Here is a 17,332-nt window from a genome sequence, read left to right as displayed (position 1 = left end):
TTGACAAGGCTTATTATTAAAATACTGCTCATCTTGTTAAAATCATTGCACAGTTAATACTATATATTTTCCTTTTGGCTGTGTGGACTTTGGTTCGCGCCATCCGCCGCAGGTGGCAGCACCGTGGTTACACATTTCCGTTCCATGGAACTTCCGTTCCATTCACGAAATTACTCCCACCAAATGCTGTTTACCGAGAGCGAAGAATTTGGACATTTTTAAAAAAAAATCAACATGGAGTTTGACACCGAGACTCAAATAAGTTTTCGGAACACTTCACTTCAAACGTAGGAGGCGGAAACGCATGAAGTTGAAAGCTGGCCAATTTGACTTTTGCGTCTCGCGTTTCTTGCGTGGGTGGAATCGACCTAGACGCGGTTCTACGTGGCGCGTTACGCATCTCCCAAATTGTAAGTTCGCGTGGGAGGGGTTGTTCTCCCTGGAGGGGGGCGGGAGAGAGGGTGTGGTGTTGGCGGGGGAAGGGGGGTGTAGGGGGAGACTGCGTATAAGCAGCTTCCACCGCAAGACATTACCATCGTGGTCCGTTGTTTACGCTGTCCGGCTCGCGTCTGTACGACTCAGCGGTCATCAACACGCGGCCCGCGAGCCACTCGCCGCCCGTTAGAGCATATTTTAGACGTTCCCTTTTGTTTTACATGCTTTATATTAGCTTCACCTGTATGTTTGTTTGTCTGTCCGTCTGTAACTCTTTCGACTAAGAGTGAGTGGTTCATCACTGTAAAATGTCCCACCAATTTCATTACGTTCGTTAGCCGAGCGGTCTAAGGCGCGCGACTTCTGTGACGGCAGCTTTCGGATTCTGCGATCGTGGGTTCTACTCCCGGCCACGCCGAAAAAAAAATGTTTTTTTTTTTTCCGGTAAATTCTAAGATTATATCCATACATCTAACTGTAAATGATTCGGAGAGACTTTACCATTTCTTTGTGACGTTGCAACTCCAAATAGTTATCTCAGATGGTAATAGGTAGTGTCGGTAACTCATTTCCCTATGATAATTATACATAAATATAGTTTAAAAAACTAAAAAAACATGCTTTTAAAGAATATCAAACTAAAAAGTTAAAAATAAATATAGTTTAAAAAACTAAAGAAACATGCTTTTAAAGATTATCAAACTTAAAAGTAAAAAATAATTTTAAAATTTAATTTATGACAATAGTATATAAGCAATACTAGTATAAATGAGAAAAAAGCATGGGGCGCTTAATATACAAAAAATATGGCACAAAGCACCTCAAGCTTTTTTCTCATTTATACTAGTATTGCTTATATACTATTGTCATAAATTAAATTTTAAAATATTTTTTACTTTTTAGTTTGATAATCTTTAAAAGCATGTTTCTTTAGTGTTTTAAACTATATTTATTCCTTCTCAAAACCTTCACAAGTACGAGACAGACTTAAGTCCAAGAAAGAAGTCCGACCGCTTACAGTCTATTAAATTTTTTTTTTTTTAACCAATTCTTGAAATCTAGCATAAGTTCGTTTTATTCATCCAAAGAGTAAATTTAAAAAGTTAGAAAAAAAAGTTTGCGAGTCTTTCAGTACTCGCCAGCGATATGTACACATATAACCTCGGTAACGAGTAAATACGTGTGTTCACGTGTAGCAAATGTATTTATAATATGAAACTCGGACCTCGGACACGAAACATAACGCAGAATCATTTAAAATAGCAATTTTTTTTTACGCGAACCACACGTAGTTTCTACACTCGCCACTTATATTCGCTGCCGGAAAAAAAAAATACGTCGACTATCGCATCATCTGACTTCCCGAGCGAAAGTTTAAACCATGTAATGAAACTCCTTAGGTTAAAGCGAAACAAACTTGGACATGATTTTCGACAGGGAATTTTTTTTTAATCTTGTCAAAATTTATTTAAAAGTTAATACTATGTTTCTCTTGGTCTTTCCCGCCGCATATGGCAGCACCGATGGTTACAAATTTCCGTTCCATGCAACTTCCGTTTCATTCACGAAATTACTCCCGCCAAAAGCCGTATATCGGGAGCTGAGATGGAGCACATCAAAAATTCATCGGAAAGTTTGTGTGTCCGTAAATTTTTCGTCGTACTTTTGTCGAACGCCATGCTGTTGCATGGCCCCCACAAGGGTGGGGCTGGGTGGACCCCTGGGTTCTGTTTATTTTTGTCTCAGAGTGTGAAATAAATAGACATACTCGCTGTGGTTATTTTAAAGTAAAATAATTTTCATAAATAAAGCTTAGTTTGGACTTACAAAATTGTAACCATGATTATACCCTGTATTTTCAGGTTAAATAACATTCTAAAAAGAGTGTAGGTGAGAAATAACCATGCAATTATAATGTAGCAGGTGACTGTAAAATTGTGTGTGTGTGTGGGGGGGGGGGGGGGGGGGGGGTGGTGTACGTCTCCGATCCAGGGTCCAGGGCCCGCAATCGCATGTGCGGGGCCATGAGCTGCTGTTGTGATGCCACCATCAGCGTGAGGGGGACTGGTGTGACGTCACGGGTGCAGGTGGTTGTCGACTCGTCCGGGAATAGCGTGGCCGCCAAAACCTTGAGCGCGGCGTCTCTCGTTTCACGACCATTCACTCGCTCGCGGCGCCCCTGGCGGCCGGCAGCCGAGGCTGCGTGGTCTGTGTCGTAGAGTCCTCGTGGAGGTAGAGGGAGCTCGCGGCGCCCCTGGCGGCCGGCAGCCGAGGCTGCGTGGTCTGTGTCGTAGAGTCCTCGTGGAGGTAGAGGGAGCTCGCGTCTCCTGGCGGCCGGCAGCCGAGGCTGCGTGGTCTGTGTCGTAGAGTCCTCGTGGAGGTAGAGGGAGCTCGCGTCTCCTGGCGGCCGGCAGCCGAGGCTGCGTGGTCTGTGTCGTAGAGTCCTCGTGGAGGTAGAGGGAGCTCGCGTCTCCTGGCGGCCGGCAGCCGAGGCTGCGTGGTCTGTGTCGTAGAGTCCTCGTGGAGGTAGAGGGAGCTCGCCTCTCCTGGCGGCCGGCAGCCGAGGCTGCGTGGTCTGTGTCGTAGAGTCCTCGTGGAGGTAGAGGGAGCTCGCGTCTCCTGGCGGCCGGCAGCCGAGGCTGCGTGGTCTGTGTCGTAGAGTCCTCGTGGAGGTAGAGGGAGCTCGCGTCTCCTGGCGGCCGGCAGCCGAGGCTGCGTGGTCTGTGTCGTAGAGTCCTCGTGGAGGTAGAGGGAGCTCGCGTCTCCTGGCGGCCGGCAGCCGAGGCTGCGTGGTCTGTGTCGTAGAGTCCTCGTGGAGGTAGAGGGAGCTCGCGTCTCCTGGCGGCCGGCAGCCGAGGCTGCGTGGTCTGTGTCGTAGAGTCCTCGTGGAGGTAGAGGGAGCTCGCGTCTCCTGGCGGCCGGCAGCCGAGGCTGCGCGGTCTGTGTCGTAGAGTCCTCGTGGAGGTAGAGGGAGCTCGCGTCTCCTGGCGGCCGGCAGCCGAGGCTGCGCGGTCTGTGTCGTAGAGTCCTCGTGGAGGTAGAGGGAGCTCGCGTCTCCTGGCGGCCGGCAGCCGAGGCTGCGTGGTCTGTGTCGTAGAGTCCTCGTGGAGGTAGAGGGAGCTCGCGTCTCCTGGCGGCCGGCAGCCGAGGCTGCGTGGTCTGTGTCGTAGAGTCCTCGTGGAGGTAGAGGGAGCTCGCGTCTCCTGGCGGCCGGCAGCCGAGGCTGCGTGGTCTGTGTCGTAGAGTCCTCGTGGAGGTAGAGGGAGCTCGCGTCTCCTGGCGGCCGGCAGCCGAGGCTGCGTGGTCTGTGTCGTAGAGTCCTCGTGGAGGTAGAGGGAGCTCGCGTCTCCTGGCGGCCGGCAGCCGAGGCTGCGTGGTCTGTGTCGTAGAGTCCTCGTGGAGGTAGAGGGAGCTCGCGTCTCCTGGCGGCCGGCAGCCGAGGCTGCGTGGTCTGTGTCGTAGAGTCCTCGTGGAGGTAGAGGGAGCTCGCGTCTTCTGGCGGCCGGCAGCCGAGGCTGCGTGGTCTGTGTCGTAGAGTCCTCGTGGAGGTAGAGGGAGCTCGCGTCTCCTGGCGGCCGGCAGCCGAGGCTGCGTGGTCTGTGTCGTAGAGTCCTCGTGGAGGTAGAGGGAGCTCGCGTCTCCTGGCGGCCGGCAGCCGAGGCTGCGTGGTCTGTGTCGTAGAGTCCTCGTGGAGGTAGAGGGAGCTCGCGTCTCCTGGCGGCCGGCAGCCGAGGCTGCGTGGTCTGTGTCGTAGAGTCCTCGTGGAGGTAGAGGGAGCTCGCGTCTCCTGGCGGCCGGCAGCCGAGGCTGCGTGGTCTGTGTCGTAGAGTCCTCTTGGAGGTAGAGGGAGCTCGCGTCTCCTGGCGGCCGGCAGCCGAGGCTGCGTGGTCTGTGTCGTAGAGTCCTCGTGGAGGTAGAGGGAGCTCGCGTCTCCTGGCGGCCGGCAGCCGAGGCTGCGTGGTCCGCGTCGTAGAGTCCTCGTGGAGGTAGAGGGAGCTCGCGTCTCCTGGCGGCCGGCAGCCGAGGCTGCGTGGTCTGTGTCGTAGAGTCCTCGTGGAGGTAGAGGGAGCTCGCGTCTCCTGGCGGCCGGCAGCCGAGGCTGCGTGGTCTGTGTCGTAGAGTCCTCGTGGAGGTAGAGGGAGCTCGCGTCTCCTGGCGGCCGGCAGCCGAGGCTACGCGGTCTGTGTCGTAGAGTCCTCGTGGAGGTAGAGGGAGCTCGCGTCTCCTGGCGGCCGGCAGCCGAGGCTGCGTGGTCTGTGTCGTAGAGTCCTCGTGGAGGTAGAGGGAGCTCGCGTCTCCTGGCGGCCGGCAGCCGAGGCGGCGTGGTCTGTGTCGTAGAGTCCTCGTGGAGGTAGAGGGAGCTCGCGTCTCCTGGCGGCCGGCAGCCGAGGCTGCGCGGTCTGTGTCGTAGAGTCCTCGTGGAGGTAGAGGGAGCTCGCGTCTCCTGGCGGCCGGCAGCCGAGGCTGCGTGGTCTGTGTCGTAGAGTCCTCGTGGAGGTAGAGGGAGCTCGCGTCTCCTGGCGGCCGGCAGCCGAGGCTGCGTGGTCTGTGTCGTAGAGTCCTCGTGGAGGTAGAGGGAGCTCGCGTCTCCTGGCGGCCGGCAGCCGAGGCTGCGTGGTCCGTGTCGTAGAGTCCTCGTGGAGGTAGAGGGAGCTCGCGTCTCCTGGCGGCCGGCAGTTGCACGCTGGGAAGAAATAGGCGGAAATGAGACAAAATAAAAATTCTATTCTCTAATAGATTATATTTACACGTAGTACACTGTCCGTTTTTGTTTTCTTAAGGTAACATTGATGATAGCTGGTGGTGAGAAGAATCACATTAGATATTGGCCACAATAATTCACTATTCAGCAACTCAGCCGGAACTCCATTTCAGTAATCAATATACACGCTGAGTTAGAGTTCACCCGACAAATTTCAGCTGCAGGTTCGTGACGAAAATAATTAGTTGATAACACTAATTACTGCATGATTTCATAGTAAGTTTAAAAAGCCGTTTTTTTTATTATCTTCAACCAATTGTTGCGCTATATTGGCTAGACACCCGTAACAGTTTTAAACGATTTTTTTTATGAAAGTGACTTTTTTAACGACGGATACTCTTATTCATACTTACTAACCATCATCGGACGTGGTCAAGCACCATTTCCACGTTGTTTTGGGCGGAACAATATGGCGATGGCGATGGCGATGTTTAAAAGTTACTTCAACTACGTCCTGACTGTTCCTTACTCCATGGTTCAAAGAGGCTGGTATACGGCCTTGAAGTTGGAGATAAACCACATCAACCTCAGAGAAATTATGTAAACTAAAAGCGTTTGGATTATTATTATTATTTGAACAGAGTTACTAGTCTTGATGCTATTATCAAATGTTGATTTAAAACAATCTTATATCCGGAGTAACAAAACAAAAAAACAACTGATTTCCAATGGTATATGCCTAGACTGCACAGTGAATTTTAATGAGTAGAGTCAGAAATAATAAAAATCAATAAATTACAACACAGACGCAAGAATCATTGAAAGTAAGTATCAAACGTATAACGAACAACTGCAACGCCAGGCTGGTATGCAGCACACACACATATACTGTATGCTAGGCACACGTATGAAGGTATTTTAAAGAGATCATTCAATTCATAATAAAAGTTAAATTTGAATTCATTATTAATAAACGGCCTTTAAAATATCTACATTAAATTTTTGTGTCTCTCTTGAATTGGAGTTACCCACAATTATTTAAAAAAAAATCGTTTCACGACCGCCGCAAGATTAGGACAACTAAGACGTTATTCAGATCTACGTGGATGGAGTATATACGCAGAATGTAGACTGTGCTGCGCGGATCGTAGCAATTATTCCTGCCCAACATCTATGGGGCCTTGGTTGCCGCTTTACGCGCGAATTTCTTTCCTAACCCAACTAAAAGCTATGAATGGACGGGAGGGGTCTAGGTAGGGAAGACTCTAAGTGAGTCTCAGGCCGAAGTCTATACGCTCTAATCATGCAGGGTGTTAGCCATGCAGGAGAGGTAGCATGCATCATGTGCTAGGAGGGTGATTGGCCAACCATGGCTTCAATTGGCGCCATTATGACTAACTCCTCCTGGAGGCAGGACGTAAGTACCATCTCCAACCCTAGCCCTCCCCCCCCCCCCTTATTTTCCGTTGTGGCCAAAGGTACCTTACGTCACTGCTCCGTCCACATACGTACAAACATAATATAGGGTGATGTAAGCCGGTGTTCTTCCAGGCGCAATACGCCACATCTAACTTAATTAAATGTATATTTTACCTGTGTCTCTATGTTACTTAGTGCATTTATAATTTAGTTCTGCTTAATTTTAACTCTACGGAAGTTTCGAACCATAATTATTATTATTATATATTAGAAATAATATTTTACTAGTGTGTGTCTCCGTGCAAATAATCGCACGGTGATTTTTTTATTGAATTACCACATCATATAATAAAAAGTTATCAGAGAACGTAAAATTGTTATTGATTGTGATAGAACAAATAGATTAGATTTTGTATGTGGTACATGCTATTGGTTGCACTTGTTTGTGAAAATGTTGTTTTATTGTTTTATCTCCGGCCCCCGTTATCGTGACGAGATAAAATAAATACAACTTTTTAAGTCTGTTCATGCGCTTTTACACAACAGAAGTTTCATCAAAATTGGTCAAGTATTTTTTTCTTTGCTTTTGCGCGATACTCGAACAAACAAACATACAAACAAATGTTCAATAATAATGTATAAATTCAATAAGAAAAATATTCAGTAATAAACTGTTTATTACAAACTATTTTTAACTCAATAATAAAAAATATATACATAATCATACCAAAATTATATGGATTAACTGCTTGGTTTTTGCTAAAAATGGATAAATACATTTGAGTTATTATTGCATTAATGTATGTATGAATGATTATTTTAATCTTACATTGCGTCGTGCACGTTCTGAAGCTGTGCAGAACGAAGAAGAAGATTGCGTTGCGTGGTCAAAGTGACCAGGGTGCCTAATGTAAGGACTTATTTAGTGGTCGGAGTTTTTGTGAAATATGAAGTATTTGAACGACCTGTTTGCCATACCCCGAGGAAAGAAAAATAAACTTATCTCACGTCGCTATGCTGGCTATGCTTACCTATACACAGTCTAAGGAACAAAAAAAATATCTGGTTTTCCCATACAATTTTAATAATTTTGAATTTATCAACTAGATTCACTAAATAAAGTCATTTATTGCATACCCACGTATAAAACTCGCATTGGGATGTATTATTTAATTAACTATACATTTCATTCATTCAGTTCACGGCATTTTAAAACAATGAAAAACCCCGCTTTCATGTCAGTTCGAATTTTGAAATTTCTCACAGCGGATACAAATGAAAAAAAAAACGTGGAAGTGCAATAGCATTTTAATTTGTTGTATAATAAGTAACTACCCCTATTTCACTCCTATCAAAACCATTCAATTGCAAGAGAAACTTTCAACTGATTTTCATGCGACTGGCCAATCACAAAATACGCTTAGTACATCACCCGATATTCACGAAAGTTTATATATATTTATTTATTTATTAATCACACAGTTCAGCCATATTTTCAATTTTTCCCGAGTTTTCCACAGGTGGCAGCATGTTTACACATATCCGGCCCAGAGTACTTCCGTCTTGTTCGCGATGTTCCTCGCCCGCCAAGCGTCGCGAGCCGACAGCTGAGACGCTACACGCGAAGGCAGGTTGGAACCTGCTCTGGAGGGTGGTGTGTGTGGGGGGGGGGGGGGGGAACCCAAGCCTTCTTTTCACAGACGAGAGAGACAAAACCCGAAGTTCATGCTTTCCGTATCTTTAATGTAGCTATCCTAACCAAATCAACCGTCCACAATGTTTTAAAGTATTTATAATGTAGCTTACCTAACCTAATTGACCGTTAGTATCCTTTTATCACCACCGCCATATTTATTTACAATGAACAAAAAAACAACCGAAGATGCACGATCGGTAGGGACCGGAAAAATTCACGGGTTCAATGACCTGTAGGATGAACTCCATAGTTCTACGTACACTCGGTCAAATGCCACCCACTGATTGGCTGCTGTCTTGTGAGACTTTCCAGCGTAGCAGCCTGTGATTCGATAAAGCTTTGGTTGGGTGTTTCTCATTGGCCCAGAGTCATCCAGGTGAGTTGTGAGCCAATAGCAGAGGCAGCACTGAGGCATAACTATTTGTATTTTAGCCTATCGCGAAATGAGTTCGCGAATTTTCCCGGTCTCTAACGATTGGGGGTTTGGCTCTCTCGTCTGTGAAGAGAAGGCTGCCCGTGTCGGGCGCATGCGCGCGGCGGGCGGGCTATGTTTAGGCGCGCGGCGGCCTCGGCGCGGGTCGGAGTGCCCAGTCCCGCCCGAGTGCCCGCAGCTCCGCCCGGCCCCGCCCCGCCCAGCAGGTACGTGCTACACGACACGCTTCCCTTACTGCCTGCTTGCTCTCCGCAGTCTCCTGGGTACGTGTGGCGAACACCGCCGGGAAAAAAGTTCTCAATTGAAACATCCTTACAGATGGCAGCAGCAGCAGCAGCGCAAAATTTCGTGTACTTGCCACTACTTTCCCATACTTTTATGTACTTTTTCATACTTTTTGCTAGAGACCGGAAAAATTCGCGGATTTCTTTCGAAACAGCTTGGAATCCAAACTCGTTTAGCTTAATGCTGCGTCAGTGATTGGACCGCAATTTACCTGAAGGACTCTTGAGCCGATGGCAAACACTCAAAAAAAGAAGTATCGAATCATAAGAATCGCAGTAAACAGGTGTCCCGAGTCGGTAGCCAATGACCAGGTGATAGTTGCCCGAGTACATAGAGAATCGTGGAGTCTATCCTAGTGGTCATTGAAACCGCGAATATTTCCAGTCCCTACTTTTTGCATAGTTTCGCGTATTTATGCATACCCTTCCTCCTACTTTGAGCTACTTTCGCAAACTTTTTATACTTTATCATACTTTTTTGCATAGTTTCGCGCCCCGTGATTCACTTCACTCAACTCTTGAGTCTGGATCCGATGCTTGCATTTGAATTTGTGACAATATATGTGTAGACATTTTTTTTCAATACGGTTGTGTTTCATATTTCAGTTATCATAAACCCATTAGTTAATTCTTACGATACTCATCATTGAATACATGGACAGGTACAAGTGACTACGCGTGTTTCAAGTGTTAGAGTAGCCTAAATATTTTTCTATTCCTTTTATCTGTGAAGTTTCACTTGTAAGTTGCGTGTCAGCCAGGCGACCACGTTATTTTCCTTGTCTTTACTATAAAGGCTCAATCACACGCTATTTTGATTTTTTTTCCATTATTTTTTTGTAATGTGTATCTATAAGATTTTAACACGATATCTCCGTTGCACATGTTTTGTCACTAATTTCTTCAACAGATATTCACTGAGTGTAATATCATAGGTTTAAAAAGACGTGCAATTTTTCGTTATCATTATCACTTGCGCGAATTTTTACACTTCTAATATTTATTACACATCGGTAATATCTGCAGGACAGCAAATTAAATTAAGGTATTGAGTTAAAATTTTATAAATAGACGTTAAATGATAGTAATGCCAAAGCGAGAAAAAAAAACATGGCGATTGAGGCAAAGCCTTAAGTAAGGGATTTTTCTGTAAATATATTACGATCAAAAATGTTTTCACCAGATATTATAAATAGGGGTAGGAATTTTTCGCGAATAAATCTGAACGCCTATTAGTCTGCAACACGGTGTATCAGCACTATCGGTTTATTCCTTGTGATTGGCGGCCGTCTGCGAGAAATGTCGTTGCCTTGTTTGAACGAGCCGCTCAGGACGCGTTTGCTTCCGCAATGAATTACTGTGATTGATGTTGTAAGAATCGACATGCATGCGAAATAAACTCACCCAAATTACGAAACACAGACAATGCTACAGTGTTTTAACTTTTAGCTAGTCTCGGAATCTTTTCGCGAAATCTGCATGACCCTATATATAAACGCTATTTTTGAGCTGTGAAAGGTCACGAAAGACACTGCGTAATCTTTTATCATTTTAGAAAACATCTGTTGAGATAATTTGAGATGAAACATGAACAACAAGAGAGATATCGTATTTAAATCTATATAAGCTTTCAAATTATAATGAAGACAAGTAAATGAAATAACCGTAAAAGCGTGTGAGAGCACTTCATTAGAGACATCAGGAATTATCTGTTTCATTCCGTTCCAGGCTAAAAATCAAACATTGATTGAAATCACTTGAGACGTGAGATATTCGCGTTATTTTCTGTCGCCAGGATGGACTCAGCAATCGTGTGAAGAATAAATTCGTTACCATGTGATCATTGGCTGCCTCTAGATTTAATTTCATCTCTGAATCGCACATGATTCCGTTCGTTTTAAGGGGTTATGTCTAAAAATACGATTGTTTCACGGATTCCTTCCGCGCTATGTTAGATTCCACAGTTCGACACGTAACGAAGGCATGGTCTTACATATCATAAAAGTAAATATGATGCATATGTGCTTTAATTAAAAGTTGCTGCAGACGAATTTGTGCAACATGTGCCTCTATTCTTGTCGTTGGCTTCTAGCCATTAAAGGCGTGTCAAACAACTTGCTATCCAATTACCAGAGACCGGAAAAATTCGCGAATTCATTTCGCGATAGGCTAAAATACAAATCATTATACCTCAGTGCTGCCTCTGCTATTGGCTCACAACTCACCTGGATGACTGGGCCAGGAGGACTCTGGGGTAGTTTCAGTTTCACAAATTATAATATTGTTCTGGTAGGCTAGCAATTATTTGTTAATCTATTGTCGTAAAAACCTTTTTATATGAGTACGGAAACGTGTATTATGTGGATTGAAAACTATAAACTGTACTAATTAATACAAAATGGCATAAATTTCACAATATTTTAACCTTTATTTGTATTTATTTCGTCAGGTTTTTGGCTCTAGTGGCTATGACTAATAAAAACACAAAATTCTTTATTTTAGTCAAGAATTTCACGAGTTCTGAGACTTGCATAGTATATTTCACAGGATTGTGTATTCTTCCGTTGCGACGAACGATTTTTGTTTATTGGCTGCTGAAGTAAGAAGACAGGAAACGTCTTCCTTCCGTGTTTAAGAATAGTCGATTGGCCAGACGTCTTGCACGACTTACATAATAAACAGTGAACAGAAGAAGGAGCACAAAGAAACCCTTAAGTTTAGCCAATTAAAGAACATATGCGAGGTTTTCTTGTCGTAATACTAAAAAACTGTAAGAAAGTTTTATTCTGTTACAAAGTAGATGTAATGTACAGATAACATACTAAAGCGACAGATATATTACAATAAATACACAAGCCTACGGGCACAGTTTAATAACTATAACAAGACAAATGTTTTCCTTCAAAGCCTTTTTAAAACATAAAAATAGAGTAATTATATATGTACACAAATCGCATGTTATACTACATGAATGCATATCTTGATTATTTTTTGTCAATGTACTCTCCATTTTTAAACTTAGTTCTTCCGTATGATACTAAATTATATTTTCTTTTTGGTGCAATTAGTGAAAAATTCTTAAATCTTACTATCATTTTTATTGATTTCATATCTTCTGAGTATTTGAAAACGCGATTTAACTACTTGCAATGAAAAATTGGCAATCCCACACTATCAATAATTCTTTTGTTTTAGAATAACATATTTAGAAAATATTGCTTTCAATACGTTACGGAGGCGAGAGACCTGAACGCGATGCCAGGTTCGGAGCTGGCTGGCGGCCCCGCACGGCCACTGGCGCCAAGTCGCTTGCGGTCCGCTGACGTAAGGCATGCCACGCGCGCCTGGCCGGATTACAAGAGTCGTCGCTACAACCTCCCCCCACCGCTCCCACGCATCTTCCGTCCTCGGCGCTGTTGTCTATCGCTGAGCGGCCTGGGGAATTCCGCGGGCCGCCGCGCGGAGTGGCGTGAATGGGCGTCGCCTTTCTCGGTGTTACGGGCATCGGGTCGGCCTGGGATGACGCGACTCGTCACAGCTGCTCTCGTCGGTTCGAGAAGGGCGTCTCAGGTACTTAAGCAGCGATGCCGGCCTCTGCGGTGGTCCGGCGACGAGTCCCGCGACAGTTCCGGGCGAGTTCCGGGCGAGTTCCGGTCGAGTTCCGGGCGAGTTCTGTGAGTGAAGGGAAGTGCGACATCGGCGAAGATAGTGAAAGATCCCCTCAAGAGTGGTGCGACGTGGAGCGACTGGATCGAGAGAGTGCGACTGAGTGGCGCGAGACTGTGTATGTGGACAGGTGCGAGGTAAGGGGCGAACCACTGTCGAGCCAGTGAGGAGTGTGAACTGTGGACTTGAAAGATGTTGAGTGATTTGCGAATAAACATTTTTAAGTGCGAAAGATTAGTGTTCAGACTTTTTTTAAGTACAATTGTTTATTAGTAATGTAAATATTAGTAATTAATAAAGCCTAAATGAAAAACTTAATTGGGCTCTTCCTTATGAACCCATTTCTCCCCACATTAAATCGTAAAAATATGTCAGATATTATCAACGCCAAACAATAGGCAATATTTAATACGTTAAGTTGAGAATAGAAACGTTTTTAAGATAGTTGTAATATGACTCCGCGTGGGGGTTGACTGTCACCGCTCAGCTGCACTGACTTGTTGTGTAAACACCGCCGAACACCGCCGCACCACTGAGCGTGGTACTAGTCATCGGCGACCAGGTTTAAACGCTATGTTTAGTCCAGCAGCGTCTGTGGGAGGGAAGTTTTGGCACGTTGTGTTGGTACGTGTGCGAGGCTTGCGCAGGCACTGCAATTAGAAATGACCGCGGCTCGGCGGTGAACAAGACTTAGGGAAGACAGCCCGTTTGAGAAACACAACACAGCAGGAGGTGCGATCACGTGTTTATATTAGCGGTGGGTTAGACAGCTCGGGAGGGGGACGCACCACAACGCCGAAATACCACAACGCCGAACGTACAATAACGCCGTAAACCATAACGCCGAATGCCAAATTGACTACAACGCCGACAGCTAGAAAACTGTTGTGTACCACAACGCCGAATTACCACAACGCCGAAATATATTAACGCCGAAAAATTTCATTGCAGGACTGCCACAAAGGTTAGGTTAGGTAAGATTTGGTTAGGTTAGGCTAGGTTAGGATAGCCTAAGTTTTTCATTTTGCTCCTGTGGCCCCCCTCCCCGCAGCAACAATTTTCGGCGTTACTGTATTTCGGCGTTGTGGTACACAGCAGTTTTCTAGCTGTCGGCGTTGCGGTCAATTTGACATTCGGCGTTATGGTATTCGGCGTTATTATACGTTCGGCGTTGTGGTAACGACCCGCTCGGGAGCAACCAGAAATGCGATACATGTCTATTAAATATACCCTTCAATTTATTATTTGCAGAGACGACAGATCATGTAATAGAGTCTTTTTGCTGCATATTTTATTTCTTACTCTGTGTTTTTTTTTTCAAGGCGTGTACAAATGAGTTTGGTCCAATTGTAAAACATAAATTTAACCTAGGTACAAATTATTAAACCTCGTCTTTTGCATCGTACAAGATCTTGCGAAATTGTCTGCATCCAAGTTTTAAGGGTTTATTATTTTCGTTTGATTATGTCTAATTATTGCGTTTACTGTGTTTTTATTTTATTTTAGATGTTCTTTGACGCTTGGACTCTGAAACATTTAAAAGTAACCGGAAATCTTTATAATCTTCTTGGTGACAGGCTAGGTTTCAAACTTAGCTCTCGTGTTTTCCTTCATTTTTATAATTCAAAGTTCAGTTTATTTGATACGCCATTGACAAAATGAGCAAAGGCTCCAAAAATTATAATATAATTATTATATGAATAATGTAAATTGGTTTTTACTGAACAGAGTGGATTAATGAATAGATGTAAAACCTCACATTTAAACCATACAGAAATCATTAAGGGCTGGAGCTGCCATGTCACAAAAATTCAGTTGTTCATTTTTAGGGACCGGAAAAAATTGCGGGTTCAATGACCTGTAGGATGAACTCCATAGTTCTACGTATACTCGGTCAAATGCCACCCACTCATTGTCTGCTGTCTTGTGAGACGTTCCAACGTAGCAGCCTGTGATTCGATAAAGCTTTGGTTGGGTGTTTCTCATTGGCCCAGAGTCATCCAGGTGAGTTATGAGCCAATAGCAGAGGCAGCACTGAGGTATAACGATTTATATTTTAGCCTATCGCGAAATGAATTCGCGAATTTTTCCGGTCTCTATTCATTTGTCTCTGTAATTATTTTGTGACTGGCCACAAGCCTGACGTCAGCTGAAACGATCTCCTCTCTTGTCATAGCTTCCACACGTCACGTGGTCAAACGGATAACATAGAGTTGAAGTTCAAGTGACCGGGTGGCTGTAAGTACTACTCACGTTAGAGATGTATATGTAGGGCCATGCATATTTCGTGAAAAGATTCCGAGATTAGTTATAAGTTAAAACACTGTAGCATCGTCTGTGTTTCGTAATTGGGTGAGTTTCTTCCAGGTACATGACGATTGTTACAACACCAATCCATAGAAGTTCAGTGCGGAAACAAATGCGTCCTGAGTGGCTCGGTCAAACAAGGCAACGACTTCTCTCGCAGACGGCCGCCAATCACAAGGAAGAAACCACAGGTGCGGATATACCGTGTTCCAGACTATAATAGCCAGATTTATTCGCGAAAACTGCCTGCCCCTAGTAATAATTAGATACCGGTAAACTTTCTCACATAAGGTTGAAATTCAAATAGCTTTTCATTTGAAACCGATTCCGATATTTGCCATTGGATAGTTTATCTGGAGGACTCTGGACCAATGCGAGGACAATCTCCTAATAAAGCATCGAATAACAGGCTCCCACAAGTCAGCAGCCAATTACCAGTTGGAATTCTCCCAAGTAAGCAGAGGATTGTAGGAATGTAGCCTAGCGGTCATGAACCCCGAATTTTTCCAGTTCCTTGTAATAATAAAACTAAGGCGTTTGGCACACTTCTGTAATTCTTTCAAGATAAAGTATCAAAATTCTGACGGAATTAAAAATTCTAAAATATCTGTTTTATTCATATTCATTTTCAGATTTATACGTTAGAAACGAAACTTAGAAACAAAACTTGTGTAGTAGAAATCAAAGTTTATTAAATGCTAGCTATATTTTAAGGATGTGTGATACCCTGATACCTAATAGTAGGGCCATGAAAATTTCGCGAAAATATCCCGAGAGTAGCTGGAAGTTAAAACACTGTAGCATCGTTTGTGTTTCGTGATTGGATGAGTTACATTGAGGTGCATGTCGATTGTTACAACAACCAATCACACTAATTCAGTGTGGAAGCAAACTCGTCCTTAGTGGCTCGTGGAAACAAGGCAACGACTTCTCTCGCAGACGGCCGCCAATCACAAGGAAGAAACCGTTGGTGTGGGAATACCATGTTGCAGTCTAGTAGGCGTTCAGATTTTTTCGCGAAAATTTCCTGCCCCTACCTATTAGTAGAGACAGGAAAAATTTGCGGATTCATTTCGCGATAGGCTAGAGTCAAACTCGTTTACCTTCATTCTGCTTCTGTGATTGGACCTCTGGATTATCCTGAAGGAATTTGAGCCAATGGGAAATCCTGAACAAAAGAAGCATCAAATCACAAGTGACCCAGTTAACAGGTGTCATGAGTCAGTAGCCAATGAGCAGGTGTAATTTTCCCTAGTGAATAGAGGATAGTGGAGTCTATCCTAGAGGTCACTGAAACCGCGAATGTTTTGCGAAATTCGCTTTACATTTTGTCACTAGGGAAAACTCCATTTTTATTTGTAAATAATGAGGACCGTGTTGCTTACAATTGGATTACACTTTTATGCAAGTATCTTATTTGATTCTAGTACTCCAGGACGTGTTAAATAATTAACAAACCTGTGACAGCAGCTTTTAAAATACAAATATTTTTGCATTTTAGGCTGTTCAGATCCCTATCAATTAATTCATGCTTAAGGTGAACAACTAATTGATAGATATCTGCAAAATTCGCGGTTTCGATGGCCTTCAGATAGACTGCACATACCCCTGTACACTCGGGCAAATAACGCAAGTTCATTGGCTGCCGACTTGTAAGTCGTCTCAGCTGGTTTGTCTGTGATTCGATCCTTCTTTGGTTGAGGGTTTATAACTGGTTGATATTCGTCCAGATGAACAGTAAGCCAATTGCTACATTATCTAAGAGGTATATGTGTTTGAATTCTAGCCTATCACCGAATGAAACCGCGAATTTTGCAGGTCTCTATGGATTAGTTCTCACGCCATGGCGCGTCTCATCCTTGATCTGCAATGTGTCTTCAAGTGGGCATCCACCCTCCGTCCAATGAATGGATTCTGCCATTAGCGCTGTCCCTGTTTGGGCGTGCTTTGTTGCCACATGCACGCCATAGAGCACACAAGTTATAGAAACAACTTTATAATGTTATTATATGTTACTTTAGATGTATCTGGAACATTGCAATTCGTAAAGGAAACTGTACGTATGAAAATTTTGTAAACACATTTTCGTGTTGTATTTTCATCAACAGCAACATATGATTGTATTGAATTTTTTACTTCTAAGAATACGTGACTGAAAGACGTAATCTTGGTTTCAACGATATATTTGTCAATAAATCTTTTTGTATAAAAATGTCAGCTGTGTTTGAGCATAGCACATAATTTAATAGAATGCTTTGTTATTAATAGTGAATAACTGCTAAAACTAGTTTCGACCGTGAGAAAATCATAGGTATTTAGTAGTGAAATATATATATATATATATTTCCTTTCAGAATGTCCCCAACTGTAAAAATACTGTTAAGGCACTA

The 17,332-nt window shown here is 44.1% G+C and overlaps 1 protein-coding gene across 8 annotated transcripts in view; it reads left to right on the top strand.

The window, feature by feature from the left end:
- The window catches only part of LOC134539976 (obscurin), a 570,520-nt gene that overhangs the window by 260,206 nt on the left and 292,982 nt on the right, over positions 1–17,332 (top strand). For 2 of the 8 annotated variants that reach the window (XM_063382382.1, XM_063382381.1), the window contains exon 1: positions 8,822–8,891. The exons of the other annotated variants lie outside the window; for them this stretch is intronic. The gene's annotated coding sequence lies outside the window, so the exon portion shown is untranslated. Of the gene's footprint in view, positions 1–8,821; positions 8,892–17,332 lie in introns of those variants that run through there. 8 annotated transcript variants of the gene reach the window in all.

Source organism: Bacillus rossius, chromosome 16, assembly GCF_032445375.1.
Source record: "Bacillus rossius redtenbacheri isolate Brsri chromosome 16, Brsri_v3, whole genome shotgun sequence".
NCBI classification, from domain to species: domain Eukaryota; kingdom Metazoa; phylum Arthropoda; class Insecta; order Phasmatodea; family Bacillidae; genus Bacillus; species Bacillus rossius.
Note: the sequence above shows the minus strand (reverse complement) of the source record. Positions and strands in the feature narration are given on the sequence as shown.